General features: G+C 37.7%; 1 long non-coding RNA gene across 1 annotated transcript in view; it reads right to left on the bottom strand.

The window, feature by feature from the left end:
• The window catches only part of LOC147059660 (uncharacterized), a 63,720-nt gene that overhangs the window by 45,870 nt on the left and 4,649 nt on the right, over positions 1–13,201 (bottom strand). Inside the window, exon 2 of the long non-coding RNA XR_015065757.1 lies at positions 4,654–4,767. This is a non-coding gene — a long non-coding RNA (uncharacterized LOC147059660). The remainder of the gene's footprint in view (positions 1–4,653; positions 4,768–13,201) is intronic.

The raw sequence follows: 13,201 nt of genomic DNA, 5'->3' as shown, positions 1-13,201 counted from the left end.
ATCGACCGATTTCTGAGAAAAAATAGACACATTGATCATCAATGCCTTACCAGAGCACCGATCGCCCTAAGGTGGTACTTCGCTTCAATCAATAACAAAACCTGGCCACTTATATAAGCTTTTACTTCTACCCCTGCCATTCAGGCCACTGGTCACGATATGACTGTTAATTGCGATACTGTGTGTATTGTGGAATATATTACATCACGGGAACCTCTACTCCTGCTACACAATTTAATTGCTTTTCAGTCCATGACGTTGCCTTCAATCTCCTTGCAGAAAAATTCTTATGGTTCCAATATTTCAGAAATGACGTGTTTGGACAGAGAAAAATAATAACTTTCCTATACCAAAGGAGAAACTCATTTTAGTCTTTGAATTTGAATCCTTTTGATAAAGGAAGTATATTGTGCCTGTGCTTAATTTTTTTTTCGTGGACAACCAATAACATTCACAGCCTTAATGCAAATTCTTTTCTCTCAGAATTTCTACTTTAATCTTATAAAGTCGGAACTGCTTTCTCCTCACACATTTTGACTGCTATCACTAAGCTGAAATGCCGGACAAGGATATAAAGGACTATTACAACTATGAATTTAAATTGCAGCATGCACGGAAATCATGCAAATATCCTGCATAGGGAATTTGTAGAATATTCCAACTGGAGGGTTACTAAGTGCTTGAATGGGGACGGCCTCGCCTTTAATCTTCTTTCAAAGCATTCCCGATGCTTCAGAAGTATCTAGTGTTTGGACAGTGAATATTGATAGCACAGTTAGATCACATGTTGAAGAACTTGAGTGCCAATGACTGGGACTTCAGTCATTAAATGCCTGCCTCGGCCAATCCACTTAGCTGAGGAGAACTTCAGTGTGGTTCCCAGGGGTTGTTAAGACAAACAGCTTGAGGCTCTTGAAACTTGTGCTCAGTTTTTCTTGTCCGGGGTTTTTCAATTTAAACAGGGAAAAGTGGGCAGACAAAAGGGGAGTTTCCTGGTTAGTTGTATGCAACTTGGATTCAACGCAAGCAGCAGTGTGAGTGAAATTGTGTGACATGGCATCATTTCTTAATTTCTTTATGTAGGGTCTCATATCTAAGAAAATAATGAAATACTCAAAAATTAGAAATCAATAAATCAAGAGTTATTTGCATTGCAATTTCCACACAAAAATGCAGGACACCAAAATATGCTAAAAGAAGATTTGAATAGAATTTACGCTGTGGTTCCATCGGCCATAAATGTGGCATAAATATCACCTAACTTCTTCTACATACGCTAATTGCGCTTTTGACTTCGTGTTAATTTCCCGACCGATGAATGCATTTTACTTGAGAGAAACAGATATGATTACGCCTATGTTTTTCAAATGGGCTGCAGATGGGTGAAAGAAAAAACCTGAATAAATGGCTAATGGGGAGATCACGTTGAAAGACGATCTTACCGCACAAGTGCGCTACATGCACCTGTCTACAGAAACTATTCATATTAAACCTGCTAAAAGACTTTTTTCTTGCAAAAAAAAAAGAGAAATATATCAGAAACTTTAAACATATTCATTGCTGGGGAAGATTAGAGCTTGAGTCATGGAAACTGCCCAATTGGTAAATATTCTAATGTTAGCAGAGCAAAAAATTTAATAAAAAGCAAAAACTAAATTTTGATGTTTGAGAAGTGATTTTTACACATGCTGGACTTGATGTATTCAAGCACACGATAGTGTCTTGAATTCTCAAACGATACACGCCTTAGACGAGGACATTTCCTGGAGCTGGCTTCCTCGCAGGACCACGCAATCAGTGGAAAAGAACCTTGGTCAAAAACAGTGCCAGAAAGCAATGCGCTACATTTTATAACCACTTTTCTCATGCACACCAGTTGGAACGTGTCATTACGTTTTTTTTAAAAATAACATTCTCCACTTAACATTTAATAATGCAAGCTTTACTTGTCCATAAATGGAAAGCAAGAATCTCATTTTGTGGACTCGTGAAGATTGTTTCCCCCCCTCCCTCATAATAACTGCAGTACTGTATATAAGCATGAAAACACAGAGGTTACGTTGTGTGGCCACCTCAATTATTCAGCCAGTGCCTCGTCTCATTTCATTGAAATCGGGCCCTCGAACGCCTCCTCTGCTTCCATTCAGACCGGCACGTCTGATCTTGCCCCTCTCTCATTCCATTTTCTCACTTTTTAATGCCTGCTGATGAGGGTTAGGGAGGACCACGGGGGGCGAGGGGCCTTAGGTTGATTTGACCCGTAGGTGTTTCCCCGCGAGCAAAAAGACCTCTCGGCAGGTCGATAATGCACACACTAATGGCTGTGAAGTGACTGGCCAGGAATGAGAAATAGCCCTCATCAGTTAGGGTAATGGTGTCCCTGGGCTCTCAGCCCGTTTAAGGGGAATATTGTCAGATCAGCCGGCTATGTGTATGTACTGTGCCTTTTGGTGTTAATTACAAATGGCGACAGACATTCTTGTCATATCCGACCAATTGCACGTCGTGCTGTATGCGGTATGTGGTCTTTATGAAGGTAACAGCTGTCAAGTGTGAGAATGAAATGAAAAGCTTGACAAGCTTTTTATGACAGTATATTGAGAATGTACAAATTGAACTTTGGGATCAGCATGAATATGCATTATAGTATGTTATGCGAACATTCACATTATTTTTATTTTTTTTGCAGATTACTTGTAAGAATAAATTTGCCTCAAAAAGTTTTTCTGTAGCCACAAAAAAAACCTTTTGATTAAAGCTATGAATTTCATAGCTGTAAATTGCAATTAGGTGAAGTGTGTACACAAAGTAAAAAAAATATTTTGTCCTATGTTCTGAAATTTCTTTGGAAAAAAAAAATATGAAACATGAACCCAGTCATTACCATACTTGTTGAGTTTACACTAAAAGTGCTGAAATTCATTTGCTACTTATGACCCAATTCTGGCATTTTATGTACAAAAACGCATCACTGATCCTTTGATCTGACATGAATTATTTATTTTGAACACATACAATAAATGATCATGAAAAACAAAAGCCTGTTAGTACTTGTCTCTCGATTGTTGTATGCTAAAATTACACAAAGAAAATGTATATTATACATTTTAATATCTAAATCTCCTTTCATTCATTTTTACTCAGATTGTGATTCGTTGTTGGATTATGTTACATTTCAGTCCCTTTGAATCTAGATTGGATTTTACTTTCTTTCTTAGTCAATAAAATAATTGATCAGACATGTTTTATATAAATATCAATTGGCTTTGGTCAACAACCATCAAAATATTAAGAGTAATTTTAGTTCCATTCAAAAATCACACAAATGCTAAAGTACATTTTGCACACCAGAGTGCAAATTAGTGGAAACAGTGAGTTACTGAGCTAACATTAAAATTCAGATCAATGCATTAAATTATTTGGATTGATTGCACTTATCTAACTTGCATTCATGTTATTAGAATTTGCTCCTTTAATTACCCCCCACTACATTCAATACACAATTAAATGCAATTAGTAAGTAGTTTTATGTTAAATGCATAGACAATATACAGAAAAGAAAAATACAACTAAAACAAAATGGGAGTAAAGAACGAACATCAAAACAACAAAAAAGGTCAACCGGCAAAAGAAAAACACAACTTGATTACTATTTTGTGATAAACATCGAGCAGAAAGTCTTTCTCTACAGGCCGAGAAAAAAAAGGGAAGTTGGCGGCAATCAAAACTTGCATGATGGCAATGCCGCAAATTAAAGTTTCCTTATCGGAATGTGTGGGAGAGAGGTCAGTTTCATATCAAACAAATAAAATATTAACCAAGCTCATCCAGGAATTGGAAAAAAATGCTTTTGGCACTCTCTTTGATGCCCAGTGAGTCAGAGCTGTTGCTGCTGCCCCCCCTTTCCCATTTGAAAATAAACTTTGTGAATTTAAGCAAAAGTGCATATCAGTCTTAAAACATTGTGTGCCTAAAATAAAACAGTAATGATCATTTTTGACTTGGAATTTATAATACATAATAATTTGTCAGATTTGACGAAGGGGCAACAGCATAGACCACAATAGCTTAATTGTGGATTTGACAAGGTTTCCATGGATGTAAAATACTGGAAATTAGAAAATACAAAATATTCTTGACTGGCAATTGATCCTTTGTACACACTAAGCCAGGTCCTTCTGCATAACATTTCATATTTAACCAATAATTTACTCTTGACTTGATGAGAGCCAAAACAACCGAAAAAATATGACTTGGCATTCTCGAATGGAACATCAATTAAACAAATGAGCCGTGCAACCTGTGGCTCGGTACGCAGCTCCTCTTAACAATTTAACGATAAATAAAATGTGCTTGCCAGCGTAAACAAACTGACGCAGTGAGTAATCGTCACCACTGTGTAATCATACACAGACACATGCAAATCAATCAGTGGTGTTGCGTATCATTACGCGCGCTCGACGATTACATATAAAATGTTCAAAGTGCCATATTGCCCCCCCAAAACCATACCTGTCTACAGCCGCAAAAATCTAAAAGCCTTTTATAAGGCAACATAGACTGTCAATACATAAGTTGTATGCCTACTATTAAAATAATTAAAAAAAATTGTGGTATCAATGCGATCATTTCATTCCATTAAATTTCACGTACCTGCACGAGAGCTGTCTGTTCGATATCGGTGACGTCACATGACTCATCCATCACAGGCAATTGAGAAAGCTGGAGCTGAATTGATGTCCTTGATCTGCTGATCAGTGATATTGTCTGTGCGGAGAGGCATGTCTTTAATTTTCGGAATCATCTCGGTTTTGTTTTTGAAGTCCGAATATATAATTAAAATATTTTAGTGAATGAATCCTTCATGTACTCGCCATCGGTGAATGGTTTTCTGCGCTTTATTATCTCCCGGGCTGCGACAAAACTTGCAGCAGTACTAGAGTTTGGAGATGCAATCCACTTTTTCGGTCCTGAAATTTCTCCACCAGCACTGCAATTGCACCTTTCCTCTCAGTTCTAACTGGGTGATCGGCAACAAATTTTGCATGCTTTAGCTGAAAATGTCGCTCCAAATTCCTCTTCTTGTTATTTGACAACTTCTCGTTGCAACTCAAACATGCAGGCAATGCTTTAGCCAGTCCATTCTTTCTTAAACCTTCTATTCTCATTAGCAATCTTTCTCTTTTTGCCTTTTAAATCCATGGCCCATTACTCACACACGTTTTTTTACAACGCACCTGTGCTGTGTCGCAATTTTGCTAATTGGCGTCATTCTTAAATTCTGTATTTTTAATATATTTACAACTCCATAGATTTTTAAAGCATAAGAATGGTTGAGTCATGATTACCATCTAAAAACCGTATTTAAAAAAAATAAAATAAAAAAATAAAAAACATTTTCACACATTTTTGCAAAAACTCCAGGGAGCCACGAGGGGAGTGCTGAAGAGCCACATGCGGCTCTGGAGCCGCGGGTTGCCGACCCCTGACATATACGATGACTGCGACACACCGACAGAATATTTTTCTGTTTATCTTGTTTGTATGTGAAAGGACCACACTTGCATTATTTAATAGTGGCGCGACACTAAACACGTTCTTGTGAATCCAGGGAGCATCTAAGTTTACTTTCCATGGACTTGAGCTAAAAAGCAGCGTAATAACGACAAATTATGTGCCACGCGTGTGACCATTTCTCGAGTAATACAGCCATGAAATTGGATCTGCTTCTCACACTTTCATCTCCACCCTCTTATTAATAATTTTGAATTTCCTATGCTACCTTCCATACCATTTACTTGGCAAGGGATAACATTTGGCTTTTGTTGATTAAGCATCCAGTTCAAATGCATTCACCTTGAAAGATTAGAAATGGTCTATGATCAAAATAGCCGTAACAAAACGGTGTTTTGTTTTGTTTTGTTTTTAATTGAAAGAAAGACAATAACAAAACATACATGCCGCCTATGATCCTTATAAAGTGATCACCAACCTTCCAGTTCCAATTGTGTCCAAAACAGTCATTTAGAAGAAATAAGTTAACATGAGTTAAATTGGATCTATTATGATGAAATTTGTATTTGTGATCACCATGTTAGATTTCAAACAGGTGTTATCTCCTTGAAATTCTTGAACACTTAATTTGAAATTCTAGTCCGTCTCACCGACAAATGCCAAAGCCCTCCGCGTACTTGGCAGTGACAGCAGATTTCCCATGGCAGATAGTTGCTCATTATAAACATCTGGAGTCTTATCACACAAGAAACTTCAACAAAACGGTGTCTCCTCGTATTTGCATTATTTATCCGTGCTCTGAGGTCCTGATTGTTTCTGAGGTCCCGAGGCCAAAGTAGAGCTATGCCGTTGATTTATTCCAAGGTGCAGCAGAAATAGGCTCCATTCGTCATCAGCATTTCTAGCATGTATCGCGACTGAGAAATTTAGCCAACATGCAGTATCACAGTCATCGATGCAAATACAGTAGCTCCTAAATGAGTTGTTCAAATCCTATTTTGCCCCGTGGCTTAATGTTTTTCTCCTGAATATTTTGGTCTCAATATAGTTACAGCAGCTTTGGAGTACACACTGCCCCACTCACAAGGTTATGGAAAGAAACATTTCCAGATTCATTTCCAAAACTCACAAACAAACAATAAGACTATATCCATCTATCCATCCATCCATCCTCTATTTATTTATTTATTTATTTATTTATTTATTTATTTATTTATTTGTTATTTTTAAGGAAACAACAGTGGGAGTGCAATTTTCTGCTGTACTGTTATATTTCTCAATAGACAGCATCTATGACCCTTGTTCCTTGCAAAACAAGCTTTTGAAATTTATCTGCTTGCATTATCATCTCATTGACCTGACAGGATCTGCAATGAACATACTTGGCTGTTATCATTGCAAAACTAAATGATGCAGGTAGAAAACAAAATCATATTTCTGTGGGAGGAGAAACGTGAAACGGCAGCCTGTGCCGGCAGACGTCGCACATACTGTTGCGGAAACCGCAGCTGTCACCTCCATTCGGCAACTTTGCAATTCTCTCACGATAGCCCCTCCCTTCTCTCAATAACACAGTCACCAATTGAAACTTTTAAATTCATTGGCAATTCAGCCCTTATTCCAACAACAAGAAAAGTGGGTGATTTCAGAAGGCCGATCAATTTCTTATTGCTTCACTTGCCTATTGCCAGCATTGTTCCGATTTCAATCAAAGCTTTTAAGACATTGGCTTCATTTGCATTTTTTGCTTTTCCAAGCAGTCACGGTGATTTTATTATTGTGTTCCGAGTGCTGCCAACATTTAGATTAGTCACACTATGTGCAATGCTGAACCAAACAGGTGCTTCCGGTGATGCGTTGCAAAGACTTCTTTTACCAAATAACTGTCCCCCATAAAGCTAAGGATGTTGTTGGAGGGAATTCATTTTATTTTATTTCATTTTATGTCTCCAATGCTGGTTCAACAAAAGATAGCATTGGATGTCTGTTCAGATTTAGATTTTGCCAGTGACGGGCAGCGAGTTTTGGATCTAGGCCTTCAGTGAATATCGAAGTGGCCTCTAAAACGTAATCTTGTTTCTAAAAAATGCTATATAACTATGTGTGACATGAAAGAGAAGAATGCCAGTATTATTCAAGCATGAGACACTGTTAGCAAATGAGGTCCCTCTAACCCCCAACACCACAAAACAGCATATGTCATACCATCCGAGTTAGTATGTGAGGAATACATTTACATTCCTATGGTCACATGGTAAAGCTTCTTGGCAACAAAAATTCTACATTCCATGAAGAGCAGAATATGCTCCGGTTCTTCTTGAGGTGAGCAGGCAGCGATCCTTTGCCTTCATTACGGAGCTTGTGCGATGAACTGTTTGTCTTAGAGGCAAGTTCATTAAATGTCCTTTGACCCAGTCATGCCATGGCATCATCAGAGGATGCTTTTAGGGATGAATGGCATAAGAAAATGGATGGAAAGGAATTAAGATGGCAGGTTGAGACAAATTCTCCACTGTGGAAACTGCGATTAGATTATGAACTGCATGGCCACAGGGGACTTCATCACATGAAAGAAAATGAAGATAAAGCTTCTTAGGAGTGAAAAGAATGGGAAAAAAATTACACAGGGGTTTACAAACATTATTCCTCGCTGATAGTGACAGAATACATATTGCATCAGGGTATATATTACCTAATGCCTTTCCAACCATCATTATTAAAACATTTAAACTCAGATGTTAAAAATATGAAAGAAGATTAAGGCCAGAGAAGACGAAAAAGAAAGGTTCCTCAATTTTATCTCAGAATTCTGACTTTATTCTCAGAATTCTGACTTGAAAGTTTGAAAGATATAGTTTGGTGAGTGCATAAAATTAAAGAGAGAAAAGTCCTGTAATGACAGAGCTTTATTTTGTTGTTGTTCATTAGAAAAGATGAACACAGCAGCTACTGAAACAAAACTGTGAAATTTGACAAACCAGCTAAGACCCATAATGGACTAGACTCAGCGGCTTAATGTGCCACAGTACATTAATCCCTTTTCACACTGCGGTTGGACACAAGCCTGTTCACATTTGGCACTGCTTGCCAAGCAACAGGACAGGTAGTGGCCTCATGCCCCCTCTCGCTGGTTTGGCAATAAAACAGTTGTAACGGAAAGTAATCTGGTCCTTCTTAAACCAAGGAAGAGATGTGGCTAGGCCAATTTCTACGTCTCCTTCTGCCCAACACAGTACACATGTGGTTCATTAAATATCGTCATCCAAACAAAATGCAACTTTATCATATCAAGTCGGGGCGCTGACATACACAGACACGACACGCCCCCTCCAGTTTGGAAATGACTAAGTCACAAAGAGCTACATTAATTGAGATAGACAGAGAAATGCGACCTGGCCAGCGCACACAGCAGGTGACAACTGAAGAGCGCTACTCCTCATTGGCTGCCCGGCGAGAAGCAATTCCCAGTAGGGAGTTTATTCACTTATTGATGAAAGGAAAAAAAATTGCCACTCTCATTTATGTCAATTTTCTAAACTGGCAAAGAATAATTATTTAAATGAAAAGTGTTGGAGACAAATTCTTGCTAGCTCCCGTAACATAATTAGATCATCCAAATACGTTGACCACCTTAGGAGGGACTGAATTTTAAATTTCACAAGACGATTCTAAGTCAAAAAATACGGCTTACCCAACTTTATGCAGGTGCCAGACGTTGAGTTGAACTTGTCTGTGGTAGCTGGTCAAAAAATATATATATATTTGAACAATCGTGGCGGCCATTAAAAATGTATTTTCATTATTTTTTCTAAATTGTTTTGTCAGTTACTACGTGTTAAAGCTTTGCAAGGATTCTAGCTCTTGCAGCATTTTTCCAGCAAAAGGCAGAGTACACCCTGAACTGGTTGTCACTCAAAGAGCGCATATGGAGATAGACAACCATTCACACTCACCAGCATGCTGTCACTGAGTGAATGGCAAGTGAACCCACGCAACCTGCACCGCAGTCACTCGTGACTCTGTGCATGTTGAAGCAGTAAATAACATGGACATGAATAATATGTGAAACCCAAACTATACTATGCATATTATATATATATGTATGGTAATATAAATCAAGGGATTGGTAGCAAAACTCAATATGATGACGATACACGGATCAACAATTCTATACATACTGTAGATGCAATTGTGATGAAACCAGCAAAGATTTGCATCGGAGTGGCAACTGTACATGAATAAATAATATACTCGCTAGATATACATACATATTATGAAAAGGGTAATGCTAGCTCCAAGCAAGTATTAGTGCACTCAGAAGCATGAACACCAAATTATTATCATGACCATCGTCCTTGGTTATCAATTCACCACAATATGTTGCCATCATTATTATCGAACCATGTCTGCATTCTAATTCTTGTAAATAGTTTTTTTTTAATAAAGTGATGCAAAAGAATTGAATTATTCACTTTGATAATAATGATAAAAGAGAACTCCATTTTTGAAGAAAAATACCATGCCAGTAATGAAATGAAATCCTTAAATAAGGTGGAAGCAGAAGCTATGCTAAGTTTTAAATGTGCATTCAAGGTATTCTGAGCACATTAACGGCATCTCCTCATTCACCGCATGATGGTTCAGCATCAGAAGCAACTTGTATTTTGCTCAAAGACACTTGGACAGTCACAAGGACAACAACAGAAAGGTCCTGCTCTTGATGTCATTTTCTTTGTCGGTTTCATTGGTGAAAGGGCACATTTTGGCTGATCGAGACTGATTTTTGGATGTTCCATGTTTTATCACAGGAAACAGACTGACCTTAAACGACCAAAAGCTGAGTGCTATGCCTTCCTCCCGGCATTTTGGAGATAAAGCAGTAAAAAGACTAAGTCTGGTATTTCCGCTGACAAATTCTGTGGGTGCCTCGTTCGGTTTTGTAAGGTTGTTGATATGCTATGCATATACAAATACATAAAATATATAACACGGACAGAAAAAGAGTTCATGAAAGATTCTGGTAAACATTTTTAGAAGTGAAATATGTGTTATACTCTAGCGTATGGCCATCGTAACTCACTCTGCCAGAACTCTCCCGGCAAAGCTCACCATGGCCTCAGGATACCATTTCAACATTTATTGTGTCATTAAAATTTAGTTGGAGGGGGGAAGGTCACTTCTTTTTTTTTTTTTCTCTTTTTCTTTTTTTTTTTTAAACTATTCTTGAAAAAGTATTCATTTAAATACTGTAGAGTTATTCAAAATTAATCATGGCTCAATTACAGCAGGTGTCACAGTCATATATATATATATATATATATATATATATATATATATAATACATGTAAAATATATATAGGTAAACAATTGATAAAATTATACATTAAAGAGAATATTATAAAAACAGGTATAAAAATATTCCATGTTTCATGATATTTCATATCATGTGTTATAAAAATATCAAATGTTGATCAATTAGGACACTAAAAAATCTATACATCAATCTCCACAAGCGTCATGCTAAGAGGGAGGTGGGTGGTAAGATCTTTTCTCACCATGGCGCATCGATCTCCTCCACCCTGCCGAATGGGGACGAGATGAAAGACATAGCGGTCGTCGTCAAGCATTTGGACGGCGACTACAGCTGAGAGGTTAGCGTCTGATGTCATGGGAAACTGAAACAACATCATCTGTGTGATGTCTGTGAAAAGTCTATGGCATCAAATTAACATAAACTGTCGTTATAAAACAAAATCATATTATAAAGTGTTTGAACCAAAATCTTACACAGAGCACAAACGCAATAATATTGCCCGAGCGAAATGACGGGACCGAATGGGGGGGGGGGGGGGAATAAATTGACTTCAATGGGATTACGACGATAAACATTTACATGGCAAAAGTGACCGAAGGGTGAAAAGTGTGTTTGTACACTTTTGCCTCACCCCATCATCTGCCTTTGTCTGTCAACAAAATTGCATTTATTGATTGTAAAAGCTCCTCCCCGCACTCAAGTGTCAGGTCATCAATGAAAATACATCCCACCAAGGTAGCAGTCTTCAGCCTTGCTACTGACAATAAATCTGCGGGAGCGAGAGCCTTAAAATGTGTGTGAGGAAACTCGTTGCTGATGAGAAAGGTTCGTGGCGCAAAAGGACACTCCATTTCAAATGACGGCACAGATAGAAGACCTGAGCGGCACACTTACAAGGACAATGAAGAGTGGGTATAAGAAGGGCAAAATATAGTTTGCCATCAGGATGAAATTCTCCAAACCTATCAACAAGATACTTAAAAAACGTGATTTCCTTCCGATGAAGTAGTTAAAATGGCACAAAGAGGACAACTGTGAAAAATCTTGTCGATAAAAGGGCGGTGCCGGAGAAATAAATGCAGCAAGTGACAACTGAGAGCAAACAGATTTCTGATAATGGTCAAGTGTAGGTCATTACTCTTGAGTCGGGTCTTGACTTCTGAGGCAATCTCACGTTTCCCTGACCTCTGCATGTCACAGGATTCTGTTACCTTTAATGTTTGTGGAAGTTGGTGGAAGTATTTTTTTCCCCGTTTTGACAGATTCAACTTCTCAACAGTGAAACTAAGAAAGAACGCCATTGAGCGTAAACAGACGGTTCTTTGTCGTCTCAGCAGGCCACATCACCACAATCAGCCACACAAATGGTTAAGATGTAGAAAAATAAACTGTCAACGCACACACTGGGGAACCTCAGTTTTCACAATAAAGCCGTTTCAAGATATCTTATTCAAACCACATCGTAGAAAATGCAACATTTATCATCGTAAATAAAAGTTAAATAAACTATAAAAAAATATATATATATATATAAAATAGGAAAATATTTCAAAACACTTTTTATAGAAAATAACTAGTACAGGTAAACAGAGTATAATATTAAATGAATAAGAAAGACAAATTAAATGGAAGAATAAACATGAAAAATCACTTTTGCCTTTATTGAAGTCTGTTGATAGCGTATAAAAGACAGCGAGGAGGAGAATTTATTGCTTAGAAGTAGAATCTGCAATTTTCTTGCTTGCTATTCATTATATCTTGAATTCTTTGGTCTTTCTTGTCTTCTTCATCAAAAGTCTGCTTGGCCTCATGCTGTCTTATCAAACAGCAGTCGAAAAATACGCACGAGAAAACTTTTGACAGGCTTCCAATGAGTGCGTGGGGTGACGCGTAGTGTTGCTCACTCACCAGGAGGTACTAGACCCCTAACCCGTGGATAAAATGTTCAATCTCTAATAAAATATTCTATTCATATATATTTTTTTCAGATAATATTATTATCATGTATATTAGTTTTTTTCAAAAAGATTACCCAAAGCTTTTATAAGAGAGGCTCTTCAAGATTTGTGCCACAATTCTATCAGCAGAAGACTCGCACGAGGTCACTGCAAATGATAATGAATAAAAGTAATATTTAAAAGAGGGGCGGGCGGGGGTGATGGGGATCAAGCCAAAAGGTCAAAGCTAGGCGATAAAGACGTCATTTGAAGCAAAGAAAAGAGCCAAAGCTTAATACAGAGAAGCAAAGATCTAATCTGTTTAGAAGATAAAGAAGAATGAGGATTGGACTACTTGTGTTTGCCAAGCTATGGGAAAGTTATGCAAGACATCATCTCAGTTTCACAGTTGGCTGCCAAAGCAATCTATCTTCCA

Source organism: Syngnathus leptorhynchus, chromosome 3, assembly GCF_054491065.1.
Source record: "Syngnathus leptorhynchus isolate UIUO chromosome 3, UIUO_Slep, whole genome shotgun sequence".
In the NCBI taxonomy this organism is placed as follows: Eukaryota; Metazoa; Chordata; class Actinopteri; order Syngnathiformes; family Syngnathidae; genus Syngnathus; species Syngnathus leptorhynchus.
Note: the sequence above shows the minus strand (reverse complement) of the source record. Positions and strands in the feature narration are given on the sequence as shown.